This window comes from Hippocampus bargibanti, linkage group LG12, assembly GCF_051943395.1.
Source record: "Hippocampus bargibanti isolate YZ-2025 linkage group LG12, ASM5194339v1, whole genome shotgun sequence".
Taxonomy (NCBI): Eukaryota; Metazoa; Chordata; class Actinopteri; order Syngnathiformes; family Syngnathidae; genus Hippocampus; species Hippocampus bargibanti.
Window position 1 is genome coordinate 4,310,162 of NC_142745.1, and position 7,939 is coordinate 4,318,100.

Consider the following 7,939-nt stretch of genomic DNA (forward strand, 5'->3'; position numbering starts at 1 on the left):
TCATCAGTGCCTCTTTCTACGCCCTTCTTGTTTCTGTAAGTTTGTTCGTTGCCATTTAAAAGTGTCAGAGCCATCCATCATGCTACTCAGGTATACTGAAACGGAATTCACAAACAGGGTTGGTTGAATCAAGTGCCGATGGGAACTCGAACCAGGCCGTGACAGAAGTTGATATGGTTAATCATGTACATATTGCAGTCGAGATCACATCCTTGGTTCACTCCCGCCCACCCCCACACACAAAAATGCCCAATTTTATACACCAATACCCATATGATTGAGATCGACCGATTTAGATACCAATCACATGTACAAGCTGCACATTTTCCAGCTGCTCACTAACTGATTCGATTATTATTCATAATCGATTCACTCACAAAAAAGGGCATCTTTTGGTCCACGTTGTCATGGCAGTTTGAACATTAAAGACATTGTGGTTGGTTAAAAAAATCTATATATATTGTGGAGATATTTTTCATTATAAGTAGGGATGGGCATTTGACAATTCCTTGATTAATGATGGAAAATATTGTTGAACTAATCACTTGTTTGTTCTTCTGGGGAATTGTGGTGTGGATGTTCAGAACTCCTTTTTCCATTGCACGTTGTTGCCATGTTGTTCCCGAGACCACAAAGCAGTTGCGACTGAATAAACGATGCTTCTACTGTAGCCACATAGTGCACCCCATTTTTGTTAATTTATTGCACACGGTCGACCAAATTCTTAATCATTATCATTTTATGATCACTTTATGATTGTGCCCATCCCTAATTATAAATGTTTCTTTAGCATAGTTTGTTGTATTTCCCAAAGCACTGGAAACGATATTATTGTTTTGACTTTGTACAAAAATGATGATTATTATTATTTTGCAGTTTTATGCTACTGAGCATTTTTTTAATTTTGTTTTATTTTATTTCATTTATGTTGTTTTTATGCAATTTTCAACCCAACTCCCCAAGAGCAAATCTTATCTCCTCCTTTGGAAGCCACACGTTACTTGAGGTAAAGAGCCATTTTTGCTTACCTGGAAGATTTGTACATGTTGACACCTTTTATTTTTATTGTTGTCTTTGAAGCCAAATGGTAGATAAACGGTGATTCTTTGATCTGAATGAATTGAAATTCCTTACATTGTGAATGTAAAGTTAGCGGGTAGTCAGTTTTGTGCCTCTTCCCTGTCATTGTAACTGTGGTTTCCATGGAAACTGGAAGACTGACTTCTTCTTCTCTGCTGCAACGTTATCAGTGCCTGACTGTCTTATTTTATTTTTTCCCATCAAGAGTTGTGCCTTTCCTCCATTTCAACCACAATTTGACTGTTGTTGACAAGCTTGCCATCACTCCAAAGATTCGCACGGAAAACGTCGAAAATTCCACAAGAGGGCGCCCCGTAGCGCAACATAACATGGGGGAAGTCTCTTGATTTGGATTAAGTTATAAAATGTACCAGAATCCACCAATTTGCTTCAAGCTTTTTTTTCCCTCATGTGGTGACAAATTGCGTTCTAAAATGTTTTTTTTTACCCTTCCTAATATAATTTTCGACCAATAACCGTAGCGGTATCAGCTGCCAAATTTTAAGTGGTGGTAACCTGTTAGCTGGGACACGGGCTAATGCTAATAGTTGTCTGCCTTTTGACTTCAAATGTTAGCGTTGTTAAATATTTGAAAACTCCAACCAGGTCCCAATAAAGTTCGTGTAGACAATCCTACTCTACTCTTGTCGGGGTGAACAAAAATGGCACGATATTTTCAATTTTCTGAAAGTGATAATGTTCACATATGATGTCAATAATCTCCCTAATATTGTGTTGATCGGGTTAATATTTTCACAGGTTGAAGTGGTCAGAAGTAGAGCTCCGTATGAATTTCGGTGACTATTGTTCACTAATAATTGTGTTAAATTCATCTTGTGTACTTGATTTGTAATTTACAACGGAAGTTGTCACAACAACATCCGTGAGAGTCTGACGAAGGCGGAAGCATACGCCGAAACATGTCAGGTAATTGAACACCTAAAAACACTGTAAGAAACGAATCTGATGTAAATTATTGTTCACCATTTTTAAGATATAGGTGACAACAGAATAAGACAAAGCAAGCCAGGAAACCAAATGACACCACTCTTTCCTCCTCCGGGCATAGTTTTTCCATAAAGACCATTTATTTATATAAGTTCCGATGTTCGTCCCAATCAAGTGCCCCCTTAATAAAAAGCTACAGACAGAATATATCAGTCTGATTAAGCCCATTTCATATTCATGTAACTTTGAATTTATGTAAATGTTCAATGTAACCCAACGAATTATTGTGTGGTGTAGTTGATGTGATCAATGTCGGTTTCCAGTGACAGAAAAAACATTGCGGTTCAGAGGTCGTCTTGTTTTAAAGTGGATCTGATATGATGCGACTGTTCGTGTGCTTATCTCCATTCAAAGGTAAGACACGAACTCAAAAAATGTTCTTTTGCAAAACTGGACTTGCCAAATAATAAATCAACATTTCCTGATGACCTTTTCTAGGTCATTTCCAATTGCTTATTAATGGTGTTAAACACGCTTTTAAATTAATTAGTAACCTATTATCCTTTGACTGTAAAGTGTCCTTGGGAGTTTTGAAAGGTGCTAATAAATAAAATGTATTCTTATTATGATTTTTATCCGATTCATAATTCATTTTTTAAGGCACCCTTTGCTCCATGTCGTTCTAATAACGCCCATCAGGGGGAGTGAGAGATCTATATATTGCTGAATGCTAGTTTCTTTTCTCAAACTACACTTATGAAATATCGATTTGTCATTTTTGAAAGAGAGAAACACATAATAATTTGCAATCCAAAAAGGTTTAAATATGTTTTTTTTTGCCACGTGGTTGAAATAATTAAAATAAAATACAAACGTGTAGAAGGACATCGAGTCCAATGCGTCTTCTAGAAGGAATGCAATATCCCCTCCATCTTATTACGCCGACCCCTTTTTGTCCCCTTTCCCTCCACCTTTCCCCCCCTGATGTATTAGTCCGAGTCTCCTTCAGGATGAACCATAAATTGTTTAATAGTCCTTAACTTAAATAGAGGTAATCTTATTTCTAATCCTCACACATAGACATACACATCGCTGATGCAGTGAGAACATGTTAGTGTGTAGTCGTAGTGTGTGCAGCCCATCCGCAGGCCCATTCTCCAGAGTCTTTATGATGCTAATGTACTCCCTGGTCTAATAAATCCCTGTAGAACTGAAGAGAGTAGATCTTATGGCTCACTTGGATCACCACCTACGATCTCCCTCCAGCAAGCACACACACACACACACTTATAAATGTGATGTTATTACTGTGGCAGAAGTGCCTGCCTTGCATTTCTATTGATACTCAGGGGGGCTGTTTTGTAAGAAGAGGCAAAGGGGAAAGGTTGAGAACACAAATAAGCAACTTAAGAAACTCTGGCACTCTTGTGCGGCCGCTCACTCTTTTGAGAGCATAACAGAAAATGTCCTTTTTCTAACTCATTAAAATTAAAATTAAAACTATCATGTGGCATTCTACCCACCCGTGCTACTCTATTCCATCGTCTTCCTGTGGCCATTTTGCGTAGCGTTCCTCCCTACGCCTCCATTAGTCCCGCCTCCTTCCTCAGGGGAGCAGTGTGTCACTTTGCTGGAAGCCCGAGAAAGAGAAGTGAAAGGGGCCTGATTGAGCTAATTTAGCCCCCGGATGTGAGAGCAGGCAAGGCCTCACCTCATGCTAATAGACACACATCAAAATGGAGATGAGGAAGATTGATGAAAGCCAGTGAAGGACTATAAAATCCAGGAAGACTTTCTTTTTGATGGATTTATCTCCTTTTTTTTCTTAGGGAACGCGAAGCAAAGTTTTTATGAGTGAAATTTTGAAGTTGGTAAAGGTTTATGTGTTTTGCCTTGCTGATATCATATCAGTAATATTACTCATTGATCCATCCTCCTCCATTAAGTTACTGTCAATCACCACCAGTTTTACGATTTCCTTCGCACCGGGCCGTTTCTCTTGAGCAGCCAAAAATAATGGAGCTCACCACACGATGAAGATTGGAGCCACAATTTATAGATTCTCTGGCCGTTAAGTAGCATATCCCAAATAAAGTGACACAAAATTGATTCGAGAGGCATCCTTCATTAACGCACATTGAAGTTTCTCGCTTGGTCAATTGAGAAGGAGCCCTTAAATTGAAATAGACCACAAGTTATACGAAAGTTTTGAGGTCAAATTGTCGTAATGTATGACATCGCATCATACAAAGGTTCAGTTACTTATTATTATTATTTTTTTAAATTCTTGCCATATGTGACCACGTCTACTGTAGACTGATTTATACTACAAATCCCAGAAGTCCTTAAATCCAAACACTGTGCAATGGAAAGCTAGTTCTGAAGAGGAAAGCATACATGTTTGCAATCGATTAAATAATTTATTCCGTGCCATTTTGAGGCAACATTGTCTCACCCAAAAAGAGGCACAAAATGGCGACCTCCTGTGGCCACCTCCGTTTCCACAGGCTGATAAATTCCTTATATGGAGCTTGGAAGCCCTCTTCTGCCTCTTTTTGGTGCATCACGACGTTTTCAGACCAAACAAGTACAGCAAAATACATTGACGTGATGGAAGGACCGCTACAATGCGTCTTTTTTCGGTCAGGGGCGTTCCTTTAATAATAATACATTTAATTTACAAGCGCCTTTCTGAACACTCAAGGACACTTTACAACAAAGACAACACACAAAACAGTAAAATCATGCATAAAGCAATAAATAATAAAACAGCATAATAAATTAGACCATGTAAGCAAGTTTAAAGAGGTGGGTTTTCAGGTGAGATTTGAAAGTAGGAAGGGAGTCAATGTTGCGGATGTTGGGTGGAAGTGAGTTCCAGAGTTTAGGAGCGGAGCGGCTGAAAGCTCTGCACCCCATCGTTGTGAGACGGGCAGAGGGCGTGTAGAGGTGGAGGGAGGAAGAGGATCTGAGGGTCCGAGTAGGAACGGAGATTTGAATTAGGTCAGACAGATAGGGAGGGGCAAGGTTATGGATGGCTTTAAATGTAAACAGAAGTATCTTGAATTCAATACGGAGTTTAACAGGGAGCCAGTGGAGCTGTTGGAGGACAGGAGTGATGTGGTGAAATGAGGGGGTTTTTGTGATGATCCGGGCTGAGGAATTTTGGACTAGTTGGAGTTTATGGAGACATTTTTGATTGACCCCGAAAAGAAGTGAATTACAATAATCGATACGGGAGGTGACGAGACTGTGGACGAGGATAGCAGTGGTGTGAGGGGTGAGAGAGGGACGGAGACGATTGATATTGCGGAGGTGAAAATATGCAGACCGGGTTATGTTATTTATGTGGGAGTGAAAAGATAGTGTGCTATCAAGGATGACACCCAGGCTCTTAACCTGAAGGGCGGGGGACACGGTAGAATTGTCAATGGTGAGAGAGAAACTGTTTGCTTTGTGAAGGGTGGATTTTGTACCGACAAGGAGAAGTTCAGTTTTTTCGCTGTTTAGTTTGAGAAAGTTATGAGAAAACCAGGATTTGATTTCTGAGAGGCAAAGTGTAAGGGATGCAGGTGGAAGAGAGGCGTCGGGTTTACTGGAGAGGTAGAGCTGGGTGTCATCCGCGAAGCAGTGAAAATGAATTCCAAATTTGCGGAAGATATCACCAAGGGGAAGAAGGTATATAATAAAGAGAAGGGGCCCCAGGACAGAACCTTGGGGCACACCAGAAGACACAGGGGAGGACCGTGAAGTGAATGAGGTAATTTGGATAAACTGTGAGCGGCCAGTGAGGTAGGAGTGAAACCAACTGAGTGGGGTGTGTGTCACGCCTAGAGTGGAGAGTCGGTTGAGCAGGATGGGGTGAGAAATTGTGTCAAAGGCCGCAGATAGATCAAGAAGGATGAGAATAGAGAGGGAGCCGGTATCTGCTGCTATGAGAAGGTCGTTCGTGATTTTTATGAGGGCTGATTCAGTGCTGTGGCGGGGACGGAAACCAGACTGGAATTGTTCGTAGAGGTTATTGTGAGTGAGGTGAGAGTGGAGTTGACAGGCGACGGTTTTTTCGAGAATTTTAGCGATAAATGGAAGATGCGAAATTGGACGTAGGTTATTGAAATCATTGGGATCTGAACCAAGTTTTTTCAGGATTGGTGTTACAGCTGCGGTTTTAAGAGGGACAGGAACAATTCCAGTGGACAGTGAGGAGTGAATAATAGCTGAAATAAAAGGGAGGAGAGCAGGTAGACAAGATTTGATGAGGACAGTAGGGAGGGGGTCAAGTTGACAGGTGGAATTCTTGGACTTGGTGATGAGGTCAGAAAGTAAGGAGGGATGAGGGAGTTCAAAAGACGACAGCAGTTGATAGGGAGTAGGAAGGTTGGGAGAGGGGGGGATACAGAGGAGCCGAGGTGCTGGTGGATCTTGTTGATCTTTTCAGTGAAAAACAGAAGTAGTGCGTTGCAGGTGTCTGAGGAGTGAAAGTGTGGGGGGAGAGAGATAGGGGGTTGAATGATTTTGTTGTATAGGGAAAACAGAGTCCGTGAATTCCCACTGTTAGCATCAATCAGTCCAGAATAGTATTCCGATTTTGCGCGTGTGATAGAGTCCTTGTAGTGGGTGAGGTGAGCTGTGTACATGTCCTGGTGGGTGGTGAGGCCGGTCTTTCTGTAAAGTCTTTCCAGCTGCCGAGTTTTCGCCTTGGTGGAGCGGAGTTGGGCGGTGAACCAAGGGGCGGATCGAGTGAATTTGACTGACCGGGATTTAACAGGAGCAAGGGTGTTGAGCATGTGTGCAAGGTCCATGTTGTATTGGGAAACAAGTTCATCAGGGGGGGAGTTGTAGTCCGGTTTGAGGTTGGCAGCCATTGCAGTGAGGGTGACAGTGTCAATGTGTTGGATGTTCCGATAAGTGATGATGCGCGGTGGCTTGGGGAGAGAGAGTGTGATGGGAACGTTAAATGAGACGAGGAAATGGTCCGTTACAGGAAGTTCGTTTGCTGTGCAGTTGGCGGGGGTAAAACCACAGCAGCATATTAAGTCCAGGATATGCCCTTTTATATGCGTGGGGAAATCAGAGAATTGGTGTAAGCCAAAACTCTCCAATGAGGAAATAAAGTCTTTGGTGAGGGGATGGGTGGAATTGTCAATGTGTATGTTGAAGTCCCCAAGGATAATAATATTTGGTGACAGAGTGGAGAGGTGTGTGAGGACGGCTGAGAAGTCTTTTAAAAAGTCACGATGTGGTTTAGGGGGACGATATACAGTGGCTATAACTGTGGGAGATGGACCAGAAATTTGACACGCAAGGCATTCAAATGAGAGAGTTTCCGGGACGGGAACTTGAGTGACTTTCCAGATCTCGCGGTAAAATATCGCGAGACCGCCTCCGCGGCCCGAGAGGCGGGGTTTTGAGAGGTAAACAAACCCAGGTGGCGTCGTGTCGTTCAACTCGGAAAAGTCCCCCGCTGTTTGCCAGGTCTCATTCAAACTTTAGTGACATCACGTACGCAATCGTCACCAACTCAAAAACAAGACATCCTGAATATTCAGCGCGAGTCTTAAAACATAAAATATAGCTATATGCGGTGGAATTCTTATTAAAATACGCTCAGTAGAAGTCATGTGAAGCCATTTTACAAATTATGGACACAACTTGTCCGGAGACGTCGGTTGTCCTTTGAGTCATTCACTGCCAGACAATATGCAAATGTGTCCACTCCAGTGTCGTTTTTTTTTTTTTTTTTTTTTTTGTCATTTTCAATCAAATTCCAGGACCCACAGAATATTGAGTTTTAGGACTACATGAACATTCAATGCAGCGTAAGAAACCTTAGACTCTCATCTTTAATCTGAAAGTAACATTTCTTTCGAGCTTACTTGGTTGTAGAGTTATCTGCATTGAAAGTGGGGGC